The sequence below is a fragment of the Camelus ferus genome, chromosome 5 (genome assembly GCF_009834535.1).
Source record: "Camelus ferus isolate YT-003-E chromosome 5, BCGSAC_Cfer_1.0, whole genome shotgun sequence".
Classification (NCBI taxonomy): Eukaryota; Metazoa; Chordata; class Mammalia; order Artiodactyla; family Camelidae; genus Camelus; species Camelus ferus.
The window spans coordinates 25,267,853-25,292,107 of NC_045700.1; the positions used below are offsets into that span (position 1 = coordinate 25,267,853).

At 39.0% G+C, this 24,255-nt stretch overlaps 1 long non-coding RNA gene across 3 annotated transcripts in view; it reads right to left on the minus strand.

Annotated features, from left to right (window-relative positions):
- The window catches only part of LOC116663613, a 134,869-nt gene that overhangs the window by 76,725 nt on the left and 33,889 nt on the right, over positions 1 to 24,255 (minus strand). The window contains exons 2-4 of one of the 3 annotated variants that reach the window (XR_004319839.1): positions 6,516 to 6,665; positions 1,059 to 1,158; positions 114 to 472 (exon numbers count right to left, since the gene is read on the minus strand). This is a non-coding gene — a long non-coding RNA (uncharacterized LOC116663613). Of the gene's footprint in view, positions 1 to 113; positions 473 to 956; positions 1,159 to 6,515; positions 6,666 to 24,255 lie in introns of all 3 variants that reach the window. The other 2 variants (XR_004319838.1, XR_004319840.1) reach the window with 2 other exon arrangements.

A 24,255-nucleotide genomic window follows, 5' to 3' on the forward strand; every position in this document is an offset into this window, starting at 1 on the left:
TCCTTTTTTTGTACACTAATTAGCTACAATGTCCTGCACATAAGGTTAAAGTGACTAGAAATGCAATATAAATTTGCTTAAGAAAGAATAATTTTAAAAAGTAGCTCGTTTACCTGAGTTTGGTCCCAGTTGGCTCCGCGGCTGTCCTCGGGCCTTCTCAGGAGTCTTTCCGCCTCTCGGCTCTGCTTTTCTCTGCGTTGCTTCTACTGCTGCTGGGTTCTCCAGACAGGGTGGCTAGCTGGCTTCCAACAGCTCTCGACTTTCGGTCCTGCTTTTGGCAATTCCAGCTGGAAAAATGTACCCCTTCCTCAAAAGTTTTAAACAGAGGATCTGAGCCTCCATGTCTCCGTTAGGCCTGATTTAAGTCAAGTGCTTATCCCTGATCCAAATAGAGTGGGTGGGCGGAGGCAGCAATCTGATTGGCCCGTCTGAATTACAATCCACACCTGGGAGAGGGCTGCGGCCATTACCACTTAAAGGCACAAGAATGAAAATTGTGAAGTGTTACTAGCACAGAAATTAGGGTGCTTTACCAGCAGGGCGGATGCCAGCAGGATAGTCCAAAAATGTGGATTTTTTTTTCCCAAAACATGAGCAAAATACAGACAAATAAAAATAAAAGTGTAAGTAGTAAACAATATAATGGCGATGATACAGTGGGAACTGGTGAAAAGTAGGCACATTTTGGAAGTCATCGGGGTTCCCTTGGAGAGTTTGTGTTTATCTCCCGAGCATGCAGCAATTTCTACGTCTAGCAAGACCTAAGGGTTTTATTTTTTCAAAATAAATTCCAGATTTAAAAAATAGATAATTAATTTAGATGTTCCTAACTTAAGTAGTAGGACAATAGTTCAAAAGACAGAAAGAAAAAAGTGTGTTTTAGTTTGAAGAAAAAAAGCTCAGGAATGACTTAAATCATGGACATTAAGAACATTTTTCATACTAATTTTACTCACCAGCTATTCTTTTCCACTGCAAACAAAGGGAAAGTTTAACTTGCAGAAAGACGATCTAGATTAGGCATAAGGAGTCTGATGTTTCGTGCATATTGAACGCACCTGTAGCAAGAGTGGAGCCGCAGGTAGCTGTGGAGTTGTGCTGGGCTTGCTGTAGCAGCCTAACGGTGCCTTCTCACCGCATGCTCCTCTCTGAGCCTCTCTGATTAAGGAAAAAGAAAAGCACTGAGTTGGGTGCGAAAATGTATTCACCCTAGGAAGGAGGTTATGCCTTTTTCTTCTGCTCCAATTCTATTGAGCTGGAAAAGACACTATCTGGCTGGAGTGGTTTGTTTCTCAAAATTCAGGAATGAGCATGATCTGGAGAGCCTGTTTAAAAACAAATAGCCGGGCGCCATGCACAGAGATTCTTGTTCAGTAGGTCTGGGCTGGGCTTGGGCATTTTCATTTCTAACAGATACACCGGTGCTATGGAATCTGCAGCTCCAGGCAACCCACTTTGAGAATCACTAGCTTCCACAGTGCCCTGTTGCGGCAGATATAAACTTTGTGGATTCTTTTAGAATTAGATGAGTCAGAAATGCTTGTGCCCAGATATTTCCATATAATTAATGAATTAATTGTAAATGTCTACAATCAGTATTTTCTTAGAATCTTTTTAATCAAATTAGGCTCATATAGATAATTTTCCTCACTTTTTCTTAAAGTTTTAGGGCACTGGAAATCTTATTTTTAGAGAACTCTGGCTTGTGACCTTTTCCCCAGTAATTATTTCCCTGTTGACCCAACTCCACTCTCCTATCTGGTCTCCAGCCAACATGTATCCCATCCTCAACAGAAAGAAAAGGCATAAGCAGAATTTCAGAGAAAAAGGCCTAGGTCTTCGTATTCTTATAAGACTTCACACCTAGGAAATAAAAGTGCCCAAATGGCTGAATGTTTTTCCAGTGGGTCCTTGTGTACAGCAACAGTACTGTACACAGATCAAAAGTGCTGCATCTTAAGTAACTTAGATGGCAGTGGAGACGGGGTGCTTTGTAAAACTAAGCCTTTCTGAAAAGTGATTCTAGTTGTAAAGAAGATACTGTAGTCAAAGTGTCAGAGCAGGCAGAAAGAGAAAGGGCAGCATGAGCCAAGTGGCAGGAAACCATACATCATGTGAACAACAGGGTCCTTGGGCAGAGAGAAGCAGGAACCTCGAAACTGATATGAGATCACACATTTGGGGGTGACAAGTGTCCTGGAGGCAGGCAGAGGAAGGTGAGAAGAGGCAGGAATCTCCAGTGTCCCAGTGTAATCTTGTGCTCATTATGCCCTCATTACAGGAAAATTAACCTTGTATATTAGAAGTACCCATCATGCACCAAGGTCATGACACTTCCAATCCAGATTAAATAAGGGCAAAAATTCCTCCTCCTCTTGCATAGGTGGAGCTGGGATGAAAATCAGGGACTATGACCCAGACCCCAAACCCCTCCCTCTCCAATGAATATTCTGCTCATTCATTTTTACACTCTGTGTAACCAAATTGCTAAGAAACTCAGGGCAGCTGCTCACCTGAGCCTGCCTGCTCTCCCCTTGAGAGTGTACTGTCCATCCCTTAATAAATCCTCTATTTACTTTTTTGACTTCGTATCTCCTCTCTGAATTCTTTGTGTGATGAGACGAGAACCTAATCACCCACAACAAAAGAATCATACAGGGAATCTGAATACAGTTGTTTCATGATTTGTGAGCCTGAGATCAAAGCAGTAGTTCTAAATGGACATTTTATAGGAAAGGTGATGTTAAGTATGCATGAGTAATAAAACTATAAATAGATACATCCACGAGAAAACAAATTCTCTCCATGAACTCTCTTCTCTTGAATGAGCAGGCCCCTTGGATACCTTGAATAGTTCACTTATGAACAACTCAAGGTTGGTCATAAATTCCAAGGCATGTAACCGTAGCACGAGTTCTAATTGGGTTTGAGAAAATGTGGGAACCCTTCTGCCTTAAGTCAGTAAAATTCTTCCCTTGCTTTTTTTGTCTGACGTGCAGCGGTAGGACTTTTGCCAAGGGTGCAGAGGACAGGAGCCCCTTGAGTGATTTAACCCACCAGGTTCTTCTTCTCACACCCCCAACTTTGGAGTTTCAGGGCCTCAGTCTATTGAGCATTAGCAGAAAAGTCTCCCATCAGTTTGGAACTAGCTTGTTTAAATTGAAAGAGATACCCCACTGCCCATTTTACATATGAGGAAATTAAGGCTCTGAAAAAAATCATTGAGTTAATGCATGTAAAGCACTCATTCTAGGGCCCGGCACCCAGTAAGCTGTTATCACACAACAGGCCGAGGACCTCTCTTCAGGAATTTATACAATTGGACATGAAGATAATCCATGGGGATATGTTCCATAGCAGAGTTAGCAGATAGGACAGACAGAAGAGAGCAAGCAACTCAGTGTGGAGCGGCTACAGAGGTTCTCAAAAGAGGTCTCTTGAAGCCCATGTAGGGGTTCAGCACATGGTAGAAACACTGTATTTATTGAATGGATCCGTAAGAGCATACATGATTTCACCATGAAGTTTAGATAAAATGATCTGTCGTTCTGATGCAATATCAATAGATGGATTTGATCAGAACTACTATTTTCCTTTTGGTTGAATTACAATGTATAGTCAATGATTCCTAAAGGTGGTGACTCTCCAGTGTAATAGAGGAACTGCTAATGAACACAAACTGAAATACTTTGGGAATTCCAATCCAATTTCATAGGTAGGAAGGAGGGTGGGGGTGGAGTAGCACAGGGAGCAATACTTTGACAAAGCTCCCAGGTGTTTCTGGTTATCAGTAAGTTCTGGAAACCATTGGTCTAATACAGCTGTCCTCCTCCCTGGCTGAACGTTGGATCACCTGATGCCCTTTTAAAGCTACCCGGACCTAAGCCCCAGCGTACTCATCCCTCTTTTATTTTAAAAGTTCTACAGGTAAGTGGAATGTATAGCCACAGTTGAGAGCCACTAGTTGAAGCAGAGGAATGTACTGCACTTAGCAAAAGGAGAGAGGAGAGGGAATAAAACAATTGTTGGAAATGACACTCTCATGGAGGTTTTATTGGGAATTATAAGTACTTTGGATCTACTTCTGCTATTATTGTTTTTACCCTTCTCCCAACCCCTAAATCTCATAAGGACATAGAGAAAGGCAGATACTAGCTCTGATTTTTTTTTCTACCAAGCAACGTAGCCTGAAATGTTTCTGTCAGTGGGTGCTTGCCGTTTGCAGTAAGAAGAAATGACGGCACATCCTCTGTAGCCTCCCAGTCTAAAACGGAGCAGTCTCTGTCCTTTTAATAAGGATTGGTAGAGTTTATCCAAATCCTTTTACCCTACATATTACGTGTGTGGGGGCATCCTGATTTTCACAGATGTCAAAGTATGTTTTGAAGAAAATATCTAAAATTTCAGAATTTATTCTCAAATGTAACCTGTCAAATTCATTAAATTCATTTTCAAAGAAAAGAAGAACAAAGACAGCCAAGGTGAGAGACCAGTCGAGTAATCATCGGTTTTTTGGTTTTTTTGTTTTTTTTCAGATTGCCAGCTTTGAAACACAAATGGATGGTGTAATTCGGAAGGATTCATAATTCACTTATGGAAGACGCTTCTATTTTAACTATATGTGAGCAACCACTGAAGACAGGTCTTCAAGTGAAACGGGACCTCGATGAGCCCTCATCTTGGATGGTCTCGTGTAGGATGAATGTGTTAATGCTTCCTTTCAGTTTCGAGGTTCCTGGTTCTATGTCTGCTGTTTGGAACATAGAAATTCTTAAAGGCTCTGAGTAAGAAAAAATAGATATTCCATTTGAGGTTGTTAAGAGCAACTGAATTAAGTTTGTGGTTCAAATGCTACTATGGAACAAAAATGTGAAAAGTTGTTTACATAAAAGTATATCTTCTGTAATTCTCGAGGGCTGGATAAATAAACTCATAAGTAGATGTAAGTGAGAGAATGACAAAGATTTAATATTTATGCTGTAGTGATATTGCTGACACTATTTCCGAAGTGAATAATATATTTAAGGTTAAAGTTAAGTGATATTCTATTAATCTTTTATCAAATTAGTATCATTCTTTCTTCCCCTTTTTGGGAGCAAATTTTGCCAGTGGTTTGTCCCCGGCAGTTAGATGACAGAACTTCAAAGTTAGAAAATCAATGAAGCATTGAAGGGGGTGAATTAATTATATATACACATATATATTTATCCAAGGTATATTTGTCTTTCCTGTAAGCACTCTCTTTTCTCCCTATTCTTCGTCTGTTTTGGATAGGTTGAATGTCTATGTTTATTGGTACAAGTGCACTGTTTTAATCCAAGTAAAATCTGAAGTAGAATGAAATTCTTTTTGGCTTTTGTCTGAACTTTGTTTTGATGTTTCTGCTTAATGAGCATACACGTTTTAAGTTTTCAAACAAGGGAATACTCTTGTGTGTATTTCCCTTTACATGCCAGAAATCTTTTACACAGGTCATAGATTCAGCCTGAGTGTAAGCCATTAGTCACTAAGCAATCGTATTTATACCATATATCATTTATTTATAATATATGAATGTTTTATGTTGTGTGGAGGTACTATAGCTGCTTCCTGGTTTATCTCTATGATTAAATTTCCTGCATGGTATTGTAGCACACAGAATGGGACACACTCCAATGAGTAGAAACAGTTATCTAAGTCATGGATTCTACCCACCCCAGCCCACTTATTATAATTTTTCTCTTCAAGGAACTTCTTATATCCCATTAAATTATTAAAGAAGAGAGTTGATTTATTTTGCTTTTCTTTATCTATAATGACCTTAAAAGGGGAAGGGGAGAAGGGAAACAGAATGTTGATCCTGTTAATAACTATATATATGTAGTCTTTTACCACGGTTTTATGGGAGTAAGAAGGGAGAGAGAACTCAATTTTCTTCTTCCTTTAGCAGGCCCCCTGGGGTGGGGGAAGCACTCCAAATTGGTCCTCAAAGGCATCCTTTTGTTCTCAGCAAGTGCCAGATTGTTCTGACATATTGCCTGTGTCCTTATGGATGGATACCTTTGTATGCATATGGGTATTGAGTGTGTCACATAGAAATAATTTGCCTTTAGAGAAAGACTTCGAAGGGAAATCAGAGCTCACTATTCTATCTGGTTTGATCCACATTCTTCCTTCCAGAGAACACGTAAATGCCAAAGTCCTACCTGCCTCCTGTTATTCTACTATTGAGAATCTTTCCAAGATTCAATAGTATTCTATGTGCTAATTTATTATGATTATATTTTATGAAAATTTAAAAATAATAAACCATATATAACTAGGCCACAGTATACAGTGAGTATTGATAACACGTTTTACCCTTTGTGTAAACCACCTGGCGCCAAAGGTTGTGAAACTCTTCTAAGTCTTTTTTTCCCCCTAGTTAGAAATTTACCACAATTACCATGTTTGGGGAAAAATTATTTTTACTTTAATTTGGCTTTGTGTAAAATGATTTGTTGCCCACTCATGACAAATAGTACTTAAAGTGTTACCTCCTCTCTGAAGCTTTGCTGGATATTGTTTGTTCTTTCATTCATTCATTTCACAAATACTTATTAAATACTCAAGCAGGAACTCTGTCCTCTGGACTTGCCTGCTTCTGATGTGTATAGTTCCTCTTGCTCCTTACATCAGTAAAAGCCCTGGAAAAAGTAGGCAAACAGACAAACAAATAAACAATAGTCCCAACATCTCATTTGCTGATTTTTATACTATTATTATATGGTTGTTGTCTTCCCTGAGGCCAAGTTAACTTTCTTAAATTGCTCCTGTGGACGTCTGCCACACTGTTAGCACTCACTGCTCAGACACTCATGGGGCATCATGTCCTTTATAAAGCCTTAGTTTGCCCTTATGTTCTGTTATTGTATTTACCCCTGTCTGGAAAGTGGACCCAGAAACCCAAAATGATGGAAACCTCCTGTACTAGTTTCCTAAAGCTGCTGTGACAAAGGACCACAAACCAAGTGGCTTAAACAACAGAAATTTATTGTGTCACAGTCCTGGAGCCTAGAAGCCTGAGATTAAGGTGTTGTCAGGGTTGGTTCCTTTTGAGAGCTGTGAGGGAGAATCTGTTCTATGCTCTCCTCTAGCTTCTGGTGGTTTGGTGGCAATCTTGGACATTCTTTGGCTTGTAGACACATCACCCCATCTCTGCCTTCATGGTCACGTGATATTCTGGTGGAGTGTGTGTGTGTGTGTATGCACGTGTCCAAATCTCCTCTATTTATAAGTCCTACCCCAAAAGGGGAAGAGAAAAAGCCTCGGTTCTTGTCTCGCCTGAAAGAGATGAATTCAGACGAGAGATGAAAGCATTGTGTAGTGAAAGATTTTAAAGATTTCATTAGCAAGGTGAAAGTACACCTCCAAAAATGGAAGGTGGCTGATCCAAGGAAGGACAGCAGTGGTGTTTGTTTGCCCCTTCTCTTACACCCTCATTTAGAGGTGATCTCTCAATTGATTGACGGCTCTCGCCCCTGGAGTGCTTAGTCTTGTTTGCCCCCTTTTGCACACGCCCTCACCCATGATGCACACAGGAAATCCCATGATGGGCCCTAAACTGCACTGCTAATTAATATTACAATGATCACTGGGTTATACTGAGTCAGGACCCTGTCACTAACATGCAGTCAAGTTGGTTATCTACTTCCAACTGGTCTCTTGCTGGCACCCATTTAGAGGAAGCAAAACCCCTTTATGCTGAAGGCAGGCATACCACCATCTTCCGGACCATCCTCCCTCTCCATCTTATCTGCCTGTGCCCCCACTTACCTAACTGTCTAACATAAAGACATCCCTCATACAGGGTTAGGGGCCCACCCTACTCCAGTGTGACCTAATTATAACTAATGACACCTACAATGACCCTATTTCTCACATACTGAGATACCAAGGGACTGGGACTTCAGTATAGGAGTTTTAGGGGAGGACAATTCAGTCCACAACACTTTTCCACCAATTGTGAATCACAGAAAGAGGGTGGAGGGAGAGATTTACAAAATGATCTCTGTGTGTATGTTCTTTATCACCTCTTCCAATCTTATCTATACCCAACTGGGTCTCAGCAGCACCTAAATTTCTTCACAATTCTAAGGAGAAACATAAGCATATACTCCATTAGGAATCAGGGTGACCAGAGGTTATATTTTGTTTGAAGAGAGAAGAGTGCAGCTTGGGACATATTGTAATGTCTGTATAGATGTGTCACTTTTAATCTTATAACTTACATCTTAATCACAAAATTTCCATTGGACAGAATTTTTATTATCATTTACATAATAAAAATGTATGTCCACAGTTCCATATATAAGCTTCCAGAAATGTGGTAGTAGTTCACACATATCATGCTTGTCATGCGCTTATTTTTGCCTAATTCTCCTGATCCTAGAAGCAGCAGAGTTGGAAGGAGACTTAAGAACTCAGGGTCACACTTCCGCCTTAGTCGTTTCATAGCCATTTGGAACTACTTTTGGAGACATCAGAACAATCCTAAAAGATTTCTCTTTGTTTTTCTCAACTTTATGTGAAAACTAGGTTATTCTGGGTGTTGGCATCCAAACAGGTTTTAAATATTTGATTTCATTGACTTCCTTGTGGGTTCTACGGTTTTAAATAAGTAATAGTTCAATTAAAATTTACTTTTATTTTAACCAGGTAGACACTTGTATCTCCATTGCTTCCAGTAGTAGCTGAGCATTTTAATACCAGCTGATTATTAAGATACCCTCCAGAAATGTAGAAATCATTTTACATGCCTTTTTTCTAGTTTGGACTTCACAGATTGCCATTGACTGCGTGCGTGTGTGTGTGTGTATGAGAGAAGAGAGAAACAGACGAAGAAAGAGAATGAGAGAAAAATTTACTTCACATGGCTGTTTACTGAGAATTACTAAAACCACAGATGTTTCTCTATAGATTCTTTTCCTGGCCTTTGCACATATTTGAGTTTGGTGCATTTGGAGATTTTGCACTACTCTGGGCACCCAGAACTATAAACAGTCTTTACCCTGGTCATAACCTTCCCATAAAAAGGAAAAGAAAAAGGAAAAAAAAAAAGAAACATACTGTAATCACATGAACGTAGTTAGAGTTTAGGGGATTGTTTCTTGCTTTGCTGTAAACCGATGGTTGAAATCTGTCTAACTGGAAACATTTCAATGCAAAATAAGGCTGCAGGTTTCTGGAAACAAGCCTGCAGTACCTGATGCTTGGTGGGTAACATGATGCCTGCGTTAGGTGAGGACGTTAGAAGGTGTGTACGTGTCGGCAAGCAGTTGGACATTTCTTGCCAATTCTTCCAGACAGATTGGCTTCACTACATTTTTACAGTTTGGACGATTTTTTTCAAGATAGGACATCACCACAGTCCAATACTTTTTTTTGACAGTCAGCGAGGTATGTCTTCTCGATAGCTTTGGAGTCTGTCTTATTGTTGTAGCTTATATAAGTTGTATTAACACAGAGTGTAAGAATTAGGAGAGAACTAGGGAATATATTTTGTAGTATTCACAATACCTCTGGAAGCCTGAGCAAGCTGAGAAAATGCTCTTGTAAAACTTGTCCTCCTGACCCAAAACTTTCTATCCCTGTCTCAGTAAATTAAACCACAGATTCTGAACTAAGCCTGAGGTTTCCTGTTTTATTTTCAGCTTTTAAGATTTGCATAACAAAATATCTGATTCAAACAATGCAAGAATAGAATGCAAGTGTCTTTAAAGAAAATGGGCCCTGGGTTTCTTTCTTTGTTTTGTTGGCTAGATTTATATAGCACCTTTGACCCAAAGTCTAGGGCACTTTCTTAGGTCGGCTCCTTCCCCACCTTTTTTAAAATTGATCACTTGAGATGTAATCTGTGAATCACCCCCATGACTCCCTCTAAACTCGCACTGGCATGCTCTGGCCGCTCATGTCAGAACCAGAGAAAACTACAGCATGTCAGGTCTATGCAACGCCAGCTCTCCGCAGAGGGAGACATTTGTCAATGTCTTATTGCAACTGATGCCCTCCTTGGGAGTTTTTTGTTGCAAAATTGTGGTCATGAGACTAATTAAAAAAAAAAAAAACCTGCGCATATACAAAAAGGGGCAGTGGGCTGTTATTTTTCCCCCTTTTTATTTCCATCAGAGAATAAATATCTTAACAGAGAATGTACATTGCGTTACTCCTCTAATACTAGTGCTAAGAAGCACACACATCTTCCAGCAGACAACTGGCCCAGCTGAAACCGAGTGAGAAGCGGCAGATCAGGGGTCTGCGGGGAGAAGAGGGATGGCAAAGCCAGTTCAGGTTTACTTCCCAGGGCAAAGCTACTTTACTGATGAGTAAGCTTTTTCTCCAAAGCCCCTCAGTTTAAAAAACAGAAGGATGATGGAAACTGCCTTGGTTAATTGTCAGCTCACACCTTTCTTTAATGAGTTTCCTAGAAGTTTATGGTTAAGTTACCCTGGTGACTTAGGTAGGGTTTCCGTCGACTCCAGCGGAGGCTGTCAGAATAGGAAAATGGGGGTCCATTTTCTGATTAATGAAAATAATAATTATGTACAGATGAAAGCAAAGAGAGAAAGCAAAGAGCGTCCATGTTACTTTAAACAAAGAAGAGTTAAGGCCTTATCTTAACTATGCATTGGCACCGCAATGCGAAATGGTCATGCAAAATTAATTTTTAATGTGTTCAATTTATATTAAAAATTTCTGCAAGTGTGTGAATTTTTTTTCCAAGGCTGGAGTGCTACTTCATTTACAATATTCCCTGAAGGTGTTTTTTTTTAAAGAGACTCTTAAACTGAAGCCATTTTAAGGGTTTTATGAGACATTATGTGAGCTTTCATATGCAAGTTAGTCGTTAAGTACCAGATATTATATTCTGTAATATGCTTAAGTGATATTAGAGGCTGTATATAGCCTGCAGTAATGGCTATTGCTGCTTTTTTAATTTATCAAGAAAATGTTGCTTAAATAAGGAGCAAATCAATGCTGGGTTGTACAAAATATAAATGTAAGGAAGTATCAGTATTTTTTATATACTTGCTTCTTCCGGCTTCACTGAAAGGGAAAAATACAACCTACTTTCAGGGCTTATATTGACAGAAATTGTCAAAAATAAGACAAAATAGCATACTTAGAATTAGAGAGCTGCTAAGAATATACAGAATGACAGTGAACAATGGATACCCATTGCTACTCAGTGCCTCGTGATGGAGATAAAGACGAATTTTATGCCCTTGATAATTGTTTTTTGTACGCTTTCTGGCATTCAGACCGAGTAAAATCTCTTACTTGGATTTAAACCAGTTAAGGCTTTGACTATTCTGCCTACAAAGGGAAATATTTGTATTAAGCTGGATTCATTGGCCCAGCTTTGAAAAGCATGGATAAAGCCCCCACCTGATGAGTGAAATTGACTTAAGAAAAATGAAAGGGAGATCCCTGTGCAGCGCCCCTCCCACTCTGCCCCCAGCCGCCGCCGCCCCCCATTTCTGAACATTGATCACTCTGTGGATGCTTAAACCACTGTTTAACATGGTCCTGAATTCAGTTTTTCATTTGGCAAGACATAAGACACAACCAGTTATTGACAAGCTATGTATTGTATCTAGGGGATTATCATTACAGAAAGAAGGCTGAGACTAAAAATAAATCACTTCTCATTAAAAAGCAAAACAAAAACAAAAAAACCCCACAAAAAACACAAAACTTAAAATAGTGAAAAGTCCTCAGCCAAACGAAGACTTCTTCAATTTGGCAGTATGAAATTTATTTTATACTTACATTTTCGTATTAAAATAAAATGATTACTTAGCTGAGGTTAATCCCTCAAACGTTTTACCCTATTATGGGCATTATCAACATACACCCACATATATATTTGGGGTTTCTTAAATCGTATCTTAAATATCATCAATATGCTGTGGAAGATTCACACTTTGGACTCACATTACTCAGAATACAAAAAAAAAAAAATTTTTTTTAATTTCAGTTGGGTTTCCTTGACAGTTTTGTAAGACAAATATGTAAATAATAGGCCAATAAACAAAACAACTTTTGGAGATTACTGCAGGCTCAGTACATGCTTAGTCCTTCTGTATCTCAAATATGGGTTAATGATTGTTTACTAATTTTTATTTTCATTTCTCAAACATTGACTAAGCCCTGACTGTACTCCTGACGTGACTCTCCGAGTTCTGAGATCACCTAAATTACCTTCAAATCATCAACCCAAAACATGCATCTCATTCACTATGATTTCAATGGTCAGTGTAGTTCTTAAAGAATAAAAATACAAGTCTTTTATACACGAGGAGACTATCGGATAATCAGGAGGTTTGTTTATATTAGAGCACCCTAAGGCCAGCCAACACTTTTCTGTGTTTTCTGCTTTTTTTCAATCTTGGAATGATTCTCATTATACTTACTAACTATCCTTATTGTCATTAAAAATACGTATATATCAACATGGACGGGTTGAGTTTTCTATCTACAACCCCTTCAAGCTTCATAGAGTCTTTCTATGTATTCACAAGTCTCCTGGTCCCCCTGAGTCCTAGGAAACCCAAAGCTGCATGTTTAAAAGGAGGACAATATTCCAACTTAGCCCTCCGCCTCCCTTCGCCCAGCTGCAGATCGCTCTCCTTGGTTCTCCACTTTGCATTATGATTAAAACATTTAAAATCAAAATCATCTTTTCCACTTGCCTTTCCTCTCCAGCTGTTGATTCCCACCCGATCTTTCTTTTGGAGTCAGAATTAATACGAATATTTAAAATCCTTGCCCTAGCCCAGCAGCTGCAGATTTCGACTCCATGTACTGTTCTCCGTCTGTAGCTCACCAAAATGCTTCTCGGAAAAATAACATGAAGTTGGTCTTTCCTTCCAAAACTGCTAGTGTTTTCATGTGCCCCATTTTAACCCGATTTCTGTTATAAGGACTTTGAACATGATCTTGACAGAAGTTAAATGTGTCAAATTGTGGGGGTGTGTCAGGGGGTCAGCTGGCTTTATATTAATTACTATCAGTATCAAACGGCATGTGGGGCTGTCGGTGCCACTTATTCTTTTGGAACATATTCAAACACATATGTACAGACTGTACATTTTTGACTAATACAGGGAAAGAAAACGAAATAGAGTTTAGCTCTACCAGATCTTAAAATAAACATTCAGAAGAAATAAGAAGAGATAAGCAAATAAACTTTTTTGGCAGAGAGTTTATTTATTTAGCAACAGCGATGCGTTGCTTACACTTTCTACAAATGTTTTATCTCTTTTTCCGCAGCACCTGTCCCTGAGTGAATAGAACCACATCTGTCTCATCTTGGCATAACAAGTACACATCTACATCTGTGAATGATGATTCCATTTTTGAAGGAAACAGTGTATACTTTTGCACTCCTGCAGTCTGGCTTAAAAAAAAATATTGCACAATGGATTTTGTGTCTTGCAGGAAGGCTTCTAAAGTGAATAGAAAGTTTGGAACTGGTGCAAAAACACTGAAATTGCAATTTTGGAATGCTATGAATTTTACCTATAGCTATGCATGCATATTATATGTGCACATGTATATATTATTTGACACAAATATTATTGACATTATTAACACAAAATATCAGATAAAGAAAAGATTGACTTAGTAGAAGGTAAAATTGAGAAAAGAAAATGCTTTCGTAAACACTTCTATATTTTACAAGCTAGTAAGACGGTACTGGTTTGCATATTGCTTCAGAGTTATTTCCTAAAAGAAAAAGATTAATTTTAAGGAAGGCAGAATTCGAGGTCTTAATTGGTACCGATTAGATTTACTGATTATGATAATTTAGAGAATTTCGTATTTTGCACACTTTAATTTCAATACAAATAACCAATCTCTATGCAGAATCCTCTAATAATTAAGGAAAGGGTTGAGGGGAGGTGGATGATCCTGGAAGCTGTAACTTCAGACAAATCCAAAGCATAAGCTACAGTTCAGAAAATACACAATTCTTCCTTCCCTCAAACTGGCGCTAACTGCTGTGCTCTCAATTTGAAACCACAAAGGTGGACGTCACTCTTTCTCTTTTCCCCACACCCACTCCAGTGTCCTAGTCCCAGTTCAGTTTACTCCATTCTTCTACTATCTTGTTCAATTTACCATCATTCCTTTTCTAGATTCTGCAAAAGCCTCCATACTGACCTCTGGGCCTCAAGACCATCTTCTCTCCAACCTCTGCTCCCACTGCACCCAAATGGAACATTTCTGAATTCATTTCGGATCTCGGGTTTTCCTACCTAAAACCGTTTGATGGCTGCCCTCTGCCCTCGTGGGAAAGCCCAAACCCAAGCCCTCACCTGGTTCAGAAGGGCCTCCAGGACAGGTTCAGGCAGCCTCACCATTTTCTACCACCTCTGGCCCTCCTCACTCCCCACTCCCTCCAGCCATTGGCAAATTATTTTCACTTCTTGAAACTCTTCCCATTATCCTCTCTCTCTCCTCCTCACCTTTGAGCTTTTTCCTAAGTCACTCCTTGTGTTAGGTAGTTAGATAAGCGGGGGCACCGGACAGATAAGGTGGAGGAGAGGGAGGATGGTCTGGAGGATGGTGGTATGCCCACCTTCAGCATAAAGGGTCTTTACCTCCTCTAAATGAGTGTCATCAAGAAACTGGTTATAACCCAATGCCCATAACTGCACAATAGCAACAAGGACCTAACTGGACATGACCTAGTGCTCATTGTGATATAATTAGCATTGCAGTTTAGACACCCCCATGGGTTTTTCTGTGTGCATTATGGGTAAGGTCATGCGCAAAAGGGGCCGAACATGACTAAGCCCTCTGCAGGCAAGAGCCATCAATCAGAGACCACCTCCAAGTGAAGGTATAAGACAGGGGACCAAGCAAAGACCACTGCTTTTCCTCTCTTAGATCAGCCTGCCCCCTATTCATAGAGGTGCACTTTCTCTTTGCTAGTAAGTCCTTTAAAATCTTTTGCTACACAATGCTTTGTCTCCCATCTGAATTCTTGTCTTTTAGGTTTAACAAGAACTAGGGTTTTTCCCTTCCCCCTTTGGGATAACGCTTGTACTACCTGCCACATTTTTGTTTCTGCTTTGCCCACTTCCCTCCACATTACTTTACTGCACAAATGCAAGTGGGGACAGACAGGTAGAGCCGTGTAAGAGGTGTCAAGTCTGTGGATGTAGGAACTATGAATTCAAACTTCATGACCTTCCCATTGTGTGTGGATGCCTCTTTACTGTGTGCAGAACACTGACTCATGGCACTGTGGGAGTATTTTTAAAATGCTGTTCAAACGTTTGGCAACACACTTAGGAAAACTGAACAGATACAAGCTGAGCATGCTCACACACAAAATAGAAATGACAAAAGCAACGGGTACAGGAAATCGAAATTATTTTGCTCTTTGGTGCAAAGAGTGAAGGTATTCTTGATATATTATTCTTTGATCTGCCATTTCCTCAAATTTTTTCCACAAATAAGATAGCCAGGTTTTGATAATGCTGCCATAATGACTTGAGGCTTTCGAAGATAATCCTTTAGGTGATTCCATAATGCATAATCCCCTTGTTACCATTTCCCAGAGTTTCAGGAGTCCGCATTCATGAGTCTCAGCTCTGTTCCTCCCGCTTCTCTGGAAGCCTTTTTATTTTATCACTCCACGATCAGAAGCAAGAACAGCTGCTCTCCATGGCAGCGTCTGTTCATACCGATCAAGAGTCCTGCATCTCACCTATCTTTCAAATAGTACCAGGTCCTTGAAGGAGAAACTGCGTCTGGTCTGCAGACTTAACTGGGTTTTGTTTTGATTTCAAGGACACTGCCCGTCCCAGGGTGGTTGCGGCCCCACTGCACTGCCACCTCCTCAGGTCCCATGAGACCACCCAACGGCTCTCCTGGCTTCTATACTTTGCATCCTGCCTTGGGCGGGAAGTGCCTGAGTGGGCTGCACTGTTGACCATTGGCACAAACCTTCCTGTAATAATAGTATAATTACTATTTTTTTTTTTTCATTTGAAGGTGAGATGAACAAGCTGCAGAATTAACCAGCACTTCCTGGGTGGCCACACCTTTTTTTCTCTCCTGTCTGGCCTACCCCAGCTGCCATCTGCTCTCCTAAGCACCCCTGGCCCTCCTGTGATTGACAACACACAGCAGTGTCACACACGGAAAACTGAGCCGTGGTAGAAATCTGAAATTCTTTCTCCTTCTCCTGTGTGTCCAGTTTCCTGTGTTTTTTTGAATACGGCCAGTTTGTGTATACATGCTTGTAAGTTTCCTTTTGCTTAGTTTTATTCCAAAGAAAAATTAAAAACAAAAAATTCTAAGTATATACTGAATATTATTTGTTGATGCACTCTGGATATTAGATAACACATAGGCAGGATGTTTGTAAAATCATATATTTTAAACCCGAAAGAATAAAAGGAATTGTTTTATTCCTAGTGGGGAAATTATGTATTTAGGAAATTTTTCAAAATATATTACTCCATCGGTTTATTGGTCAGTGGAGTCTGAGTTTGGATGTTTTAAAAATATATTAAAAAGAATATAGATAAGAAGGATCTTTATCTGTTGGATATATTCTTTCCCCCCCCTAATTTTAGACATGCCTCTCATTTACAAACTCCTTAGATTTCTCAGCTAATCCTTGCTATTATGTTTGGAGTCAACATTGTAATCTAGGGGAAAAAACTGCAATAAAATACTCAATAATGAGCAATGAGCATTTAAAAGTTGATGTAGAGATTTTGGGTCAATTCTTTAATAGTCAATGTAATTTTAATTTTGAAAGGAAAAGTTGCCTCAGTGCCAAGAAGCACTACAAATACCTATTCATAATTTTTAATCTCAAATATATTGATTTCTATAGCTTTAATTAAAAATTACTATATATTCAAACCACAAATTTGATCTATCAAATTTTACTGAAAAAAATCTTACATTTAATAGATGTTTCATTATATTTTCCTTGCTTTGTTTTGTTTTGTTTGTTTTTACAATTTTGGACAGTCATTAAAATTCAGAATAATTGACATTTAAGTTTTGGATTCAGGAATACAATAAAGAAATAACCTTAGGCATACTCTGTTTTTTTCCCTTCTCAGCAAAGCTAAATTATACTTTTGAAATTTTGAATATCTATTTACTTTGGTTGCCTCTAACTTAAGGAAGGGAGACAGTGAGGAATAGGAAAAATTAAAATAGAACTAGGTTAGCTAAGGCTAAGGAAGATACCATAGATAGTATCCTAAAAAGAGAATAAAGTAAGATCTTTCACGACCATGAAATAGTCTTCATTTGATATTATATGTGCCAGTAGTATAGGTGGAAATAGATATATCTTTGAGTCTACCCAATAAGGCATTTATAAACTAGCTGACACTAGTCACATTTCTAATTATAGCTAACTATTAAGGGTTTATTAGAAATGCTCTATATTTATCTGTTGTTTACATGGAGTCTCAGATTTAACCACAGTTAGTTTACTTTCACTAGTGTGTACAGGGTTAACTGAAGTCCTCTGTCACTTACTAGGCATATAATTTTGGCAGATTTACTTAATTTCTCTAAGTCTCAATTTCCTCCTCTGTAAATGGAACTGATACAAGTTTTACTGTGATAAAATCAGGGGTCAGAAAACTATAGCCCAGAGGCCAGATCTGATTTGCAGCCTATTTTGGAGCAGACCAGGAGCTAAAAGAGGGTGTTTATATTTGTGATGAGTTATAAGAACAAAACAAAACAACAAAAGCAATGAAGACTATGGAGACCCCATGTGACTGCAAAGCCTAAAACATTCACTATCTGGCCCTTTACTTATTTATCTATAAGTTTTCCATCCCTTAAATTACATCACAGAGTTATGTCAACGATTAAATGAGATTATGTGTGTAAACAATTTGGCAGGATGCCAGGCATACGGAAAAGGCTCAATAAAGGTCACTTGTTATTGTTTTTAGTAATAATAGTAAGAAAATTATATTAATATTCTTAATGGGAACACCAGTTGGTTAAGTCCTATTTTTATCTGTGTTGTCTCACACTCGGTCCCATTATAAATGCCATCTCCTGCTAGAGAAAACTGAAAGCCATTCATTTTTGGAGGGATGTAAAAGGTTCCATATTTCAAAGAAAACTTAACAATGTACAATTTCTGGCTTATTTTTATTCACTAATTAATTGATTTTATTATTCTTAATGTGACTCTGATGTGAGAAGCTGTATCTTGGGAGAAGGGAAGTCAGGAGGTAGATTCATGAAAACATGTCAAAGATCACTGGAAAGGAAATCCCTTAATGTTCTTTCTTTGTGTGTTATTTTTATTTCTCTTGTAAAAGAAAGAATGTTAGTCACTTGATTTCTCCTTTTCTGAAGAGAGGCTTCAATTTGGAAAGAGTGATGTTTTCCCAAAGGGAGTGGGGGGAGCTGGAAGGGAAGACACAAACGGGAAATCAGTCTTTTGTTTTGTTTTACCTTCAGAGAGTGGAGAGCATTAAATCCCATGCTTTCAGAATGCCCTGGGACTCTTACGTAAGTCCACCATAAGCTGAGGTTCTTATGAATAAAACTCCCTCTCTTCCTTAAGCATCAGATTCAAATGCATTAAAAAAATAAATAAATAAAACTTTGTCAGCAGCCCTGCCAGTGGAATGCCATGGATCCCAGCCAGTGGGTCCCTGGGAACACCATCACACGGGGACCCAGTCAGCTGAGGAACAGAGCAGTGGAGTAGTGCTCAGAGTAGTCTTGTTTGGATTCAAGCTTGAGTCCAACTGAACGTGTGGGGAAACAAAAAAAAAATGAAGACTTCCCTCCACAAAAATAAATAAATAAATAAAGTAAAAAAACCAGTAGGGGTTCAAGTTAAAAGGGATGGCCTTATAAATTGCCCTGCTTCGGTCAGGCAGGAGCGAGGTTTGTGAGTACCACGGCTGGGTAGAAGTGAAACAGGCCATGAATTCCTCACCAGATTCATGTGCGACTAGGATTCTGGCATTCCTCCGAGGGCTTTCTTCGTTCTTCCACATCTTGAGAGCCAAGCCACAGGATTCCAGAGCCCTCGGTTAAGAGAGTTATCGCAAACCTGTGAATGTGCCAGACCCACATCCATCAGGGTCCCTATTAATGCACTAGCATGTGACATTTTTGTTACCAACTTTCCCACGGCAAAAAAAAAAAAAATAATAATAATAATAAATAGTCTATGTTTTTTAATACAATGGAGAAAATCACCTTATCTTTCAATGACTTGAGCTTTGGAACCAGTTTTGAAAATGTATTACAGCCAGTCCCCTTAAAGCCATAGCGAGGCTGAGGAGAAGCAAGATGACATTAGAGGCCACCTCACAGGTAGAGATAAAATTCCAGATGAAGTGAAGCTGCCAGGAGACTGTGCTGGTAGGTCACATAGGGTGCCCGCCAGAGGGACAGCAAGAAGAACCAGGGCTAAAAGCCCTCCCTGCCAGGGAAGGGGAGTTCCCACTCACGAAACCCGATGTTGAAGGGACAGACTCAGATTCTGCAAGTTGCTGCTCACTCGATCCCATTTAGTTGCACTCCAGGTCCCTGATTCCTAAACCTAAGAACAGATGCACATTTCTGAAGATTCCAGCCTTTTCTACCTTGTTCCTCACTGAACCTGAACTCATAGGATGATTGTTAAAAACTCTTCCACTGCAAAACTGTCTCTCTTAGAGCTATTTAAAGGCAGCATTGCTGATCAACTTGGTAACAGTTTTTACTAATTTTTCAAACCATTATGTAAGTAGGTGAGCTAAAGCTGATTTAAAGGCAAGATATTATGCGATCTCATCTTGCATCCTGAATCCTTATTTTTACCTGCAATGCCATCTATTCTGGATCCACCCCGCGGCCTGGCAATTATCACCCAAGGGTATCATCTTTTAGGACACACAAGGCTCCTGTTACAAACATACCATGCTACTCAAACAAACATTAGAGTAGGGACACTCTAAGAAGAGAAATAATATGCCTGGTGTGAGCCCTCTAAGACTAGAAGTCCTGCCCTCTGAAATGGGAACATTTAAGATTCATTTCAAACCTACTGGTAACCTCTAAAGATATCTGTGTATGTTGTCTCTATATAAAGAGAGTTCCAGGAATAGTCTGGACTCCTGTCAAACATTGTAGCAAAAAATATTTCCTACTAAGCCCTCCTTGGGAATCTGAAATATGCCTCCAGAAATACCTTAGAGCCTTTTTCTATAGGGACAATCTTCCTCCCAAAATTCCAATAAATTGTTTTAGTATGTAAACAAATGCTGCAATATAACCAAATTATAAAATTCTAAATATCGGGTTATTTGGCCTCTAACTATCCATGTTTACTCTCAACTCAAAGGGAAAAAAAGAAGAAAATAAGGGACTAGATGTTCCCTCAACAGACAGCATCTGTGAAATGGTCACGTTGGCCAAAACTCTTAGAACAGAGTTGCTCGTTTTTGAATAATGTCAAGGCACAGAGGGCCTGGCAGCAGGTATCAACAGTCTCAAAGAGTCAACAAGAACTTTTCCGTGAAAGGCTTTCCAGTTTGCAGGGCTATCTCGATATTCTGTGTGTGTCTTCAGTGGATACCAAGCCAGAACTAGATTGGTCTGTCAGTATCATCTCAGGAAGCAATTTTTTTTTCCTTTTTCTGTCTTCTTCCCTGTTTCCTCTTATGTTTCCCGTTTCTGCCCTTCTTCCTCTGTCAAATCCTTCTTCTCCTCTTCATTAAATTTTCTGGGATTTAGAAGGCACAGCTGAATGTAGCTTAGATATTTGAAACTTGGAAAAGATTGCTTCGGTTAACTTTTATTTTCTCCCATGTTTGGTGTGACCCATGGGCTTGGAAGGGAGTGTCACTGTGGGTGTGAAGGGAATGAAGAGAACAAACACTTCTTACCTATTGGCTAAATGCCAGGAGGAGAGCCTGGTCATTTTCATGGGCATTGTTGTGCTGAATGATCATATTGACTCCATGAGGTAAATATTACCTTTTCCTTGTCAAATTGATCCATCCCTTGGCCAAGAATTGGTAGATGAGTGTCCCAGGCAGAGAGAACAGAAGGTCAGGGTGGAAGAACCACAGTGAACAAGGGAGAGGGGTGAACACAAAGAGAATGAGAAATTGGCAGGAGTCTGATGATGCTGAAATGTATGTGCACTTTAATACGTTTAACATCTATTCCAAGTGCAGTGGAAAGCCAGTGAAGGGTAAGATATAGGAGGAGTGATAGGGTACGATGAACAGTAACAAATCATCTATCTGGTTGTTAACTGTGTCTCTCCAGTTAGTTCTCTAGGAGGTGACAATGTATTTTCCAGCTGCACATAATGACATCTGAGAGGATGGAGGCAGATTACAAGTTTTACTTTCTTTTCTTATTCCAAATCCATTACTTAATTTGAATGCTGTGGCTTTTCTCTTATCTACCCAACAGTGGATAAGAAGTAGTCTTATGACATTTGTGATTACAAGATTGAGTTCAGAGTGCCGTTGCCTTTCTCTTATCTGTGTGAGAGTTGGATAAACCAGCGTGATCACCTTTCAGTTGGTCAGGGAAGCTGCAGGTCCCGTGGGAAAGCACCCCTGCAGTTGTTTAGTGTCTCAATCCTGCCAATAACATTATTTACTGATTAAAACATCATGAGGCACAGTTGGTAATAAAATAGTTCTAGACCCACATTGTTTTATTTTGAATCCTGGCTCTACTACTTACTAGCTGGGAATCCTTGGGTGACTTACTTAACATCTCTGTGTCTCAGATTTCTCACCTCTTATGTGGGGATAATAATAGTTTCTACCTCATGTGATTATCATGAGGAGTAAATGAACTAAAACTTTCATAGCACTTGGAACAGTGCCTGGAACATAGCAGTGAACTAAGAAGGACTAATGGTACCTAAAATTGTCAAATTAAAGCAAGGATTAAGTGTATTCTTAGAGGTAGTCTGCCCAAATTTGTTTTAGCCATCCCTTGGCAAGTGGGCAAGAAGGTAAACACTCCTTTTCCAATATTTGTATATTACTGAAGTCTTTTAGATGAATGAGCTTGCAGACATTGGGAGTGCTACTTGAAAGAAAGACAGTAAAAAAATAGGACTCTTGAGAACATCAATATTTAAGAAAAGAAGGAGTAATAAAAACAGATCATTAGAAAAAATACTCTAAAAAGTAGAAGAATTGGTGAAAGTAGGGTTAGAGTAACAAGGGATAACAGGCCAACAGTGGTAAAGAGATCAACAGGGTGAAAAGGGAAAAATAAATCCTCATTGATTGTACCATTAGGACAATATTGACCTTTGTTCATTTGGTCTTAGGGTAGACTTGGAACAAGAAATTGGTTTGTATCCAGAGGTTAAAACTGAAATACAAAAAATCACAAATGACTCTTCTAATAGGGAAAAAGAAGGAGAGAAGGGAATTGATAGTTTTGAAAGGAGGCTAGAATTATTTGTGTGGTACGGGGGTGTGTGTGTGTGTGTATGTGTACACTCAAAATATATTGGGAGAATGAGAACCAGTCTGTAATGTGGGAATATAATGTAATGGAAAAGAGAATGTATACATTTAAAATTCAAGACATGTTGAGTTGAATGGGTTTCCTAAAAGAAGATGCAACACACTCTGATTACAGGAGAGGTAGTTCAGAGCATCCTGACTGGGTTTTCATCTTATTTCTAATATTTACTAACTGTAGCCATGGGCATATTGCTAAAGCTCTCTATCCCTCAGTTTCCACATCTGTAAAATTGGGATACTGGTAGGACCTTCCTCAGCTGGCTGTGGTAATGTATTGTGCCTATATGTGCCCAAGCATATGTAAGTGCAATAGAAGTAATAGCTGTTTTTGTAAAGGAAGGGAGATAACATTTTCTTTGAGCCTGAGCGGTAAGTCAGCAAAGGAGTAACCTAATCGTAAAGGACAGAGGAGGAAATTTGAGCAATTTCTTAACTGAAACCCTCTACTCTCTCAATAAACAAGAAGGAAACTTCTGACCATGAGGAAGACAGGCATGGGGTCTGAAATTTTTAGAGAGTGATAGACTTTGAACATAGGTCTGGAAAATGGCAAAGAATGGGGCAGGGGGAAGGTGATTAAGAAGGACTTAGGGACCAGCTGATATGAATACACTTGTCAAAGAATTAATGTGTGATTTTCTCCAGCAGGTTTTGCCAGCTAGTTTGCCCTGTAGTTGCCCCTCTACAGGAACTGGTGCAGGTGAGAAAGAAAGGTGGAGGGACTAAGGGACCTGCCACTACACTCATTCCAGAATTCATTCTATCAGAAATACTAGCATCTTAAAAATTTCTTTTATATTATATTACTTCAAAATAGTTTCTTGGTTTCAGTGTTTCTTTACTTTTTGTTTCTTGCTGAAAAATTATGCAAAATAAAATGTAACCATTTTCAAGTGTACAACTCAGTGGTATTGAGTACATTTACATTATTGTGCAACAATTACTACTATCCATTTCCAGAAATTTTTGATCATCCAAACTGAAACTCTGTACCATTAAATAATAACTCCCCATTACCCTCTTCTCATAGCCCCTGGTAACCACTGTTCTGATCTCTGAATTTATCAATTTGGCTATTTTAGGTAACTCATGTAAATGGATCATAAAATATTTTTTCTTTGTGTGTCTGGGTTATTTAACTTAGCATAATATTATCAAGGCACACCCATGTTGTACCATGGATGAGAATTTCATTCTTTTTCAGGCTGAATAATATTCAATTGTATGTACGTATCATATTTTGTTTGTGTATCACATCTGTCATGGACATACAGGTTGTTTCCACATTTTAGTTATTGTGAATAATGATGTTATGAGTATTAGCATACATAAATATGTTCTAGCTCCTGCTTTCAATTATTTTTGATATATACCTAGGTGTGGAATTGCTGGGTCATTTGGTAATTCTGTTTAATTTTTTGAGGAACTGCTGTACTGTTTTCTACAGGGACTGCAATATTTTACATTCCCACCACCAATGATTATATCTGTCTATCCATCTATCTATCCATCCATCCATCAAGAGCAAGTGGAAATGCAAAATTGGCTTAATAGCCAAAAATCAAACATTTCACCATATTAACAGGAAAAACATACGATCCTCTCAACAGATGAAGAAAAAGCATTTGATCTAATTAAATATTCATTCATGAAGGAAAAAGACAGGAAACTAGGAATAAAAAGAAATATCTTCAATCTGACAAAGAGCATCTATATA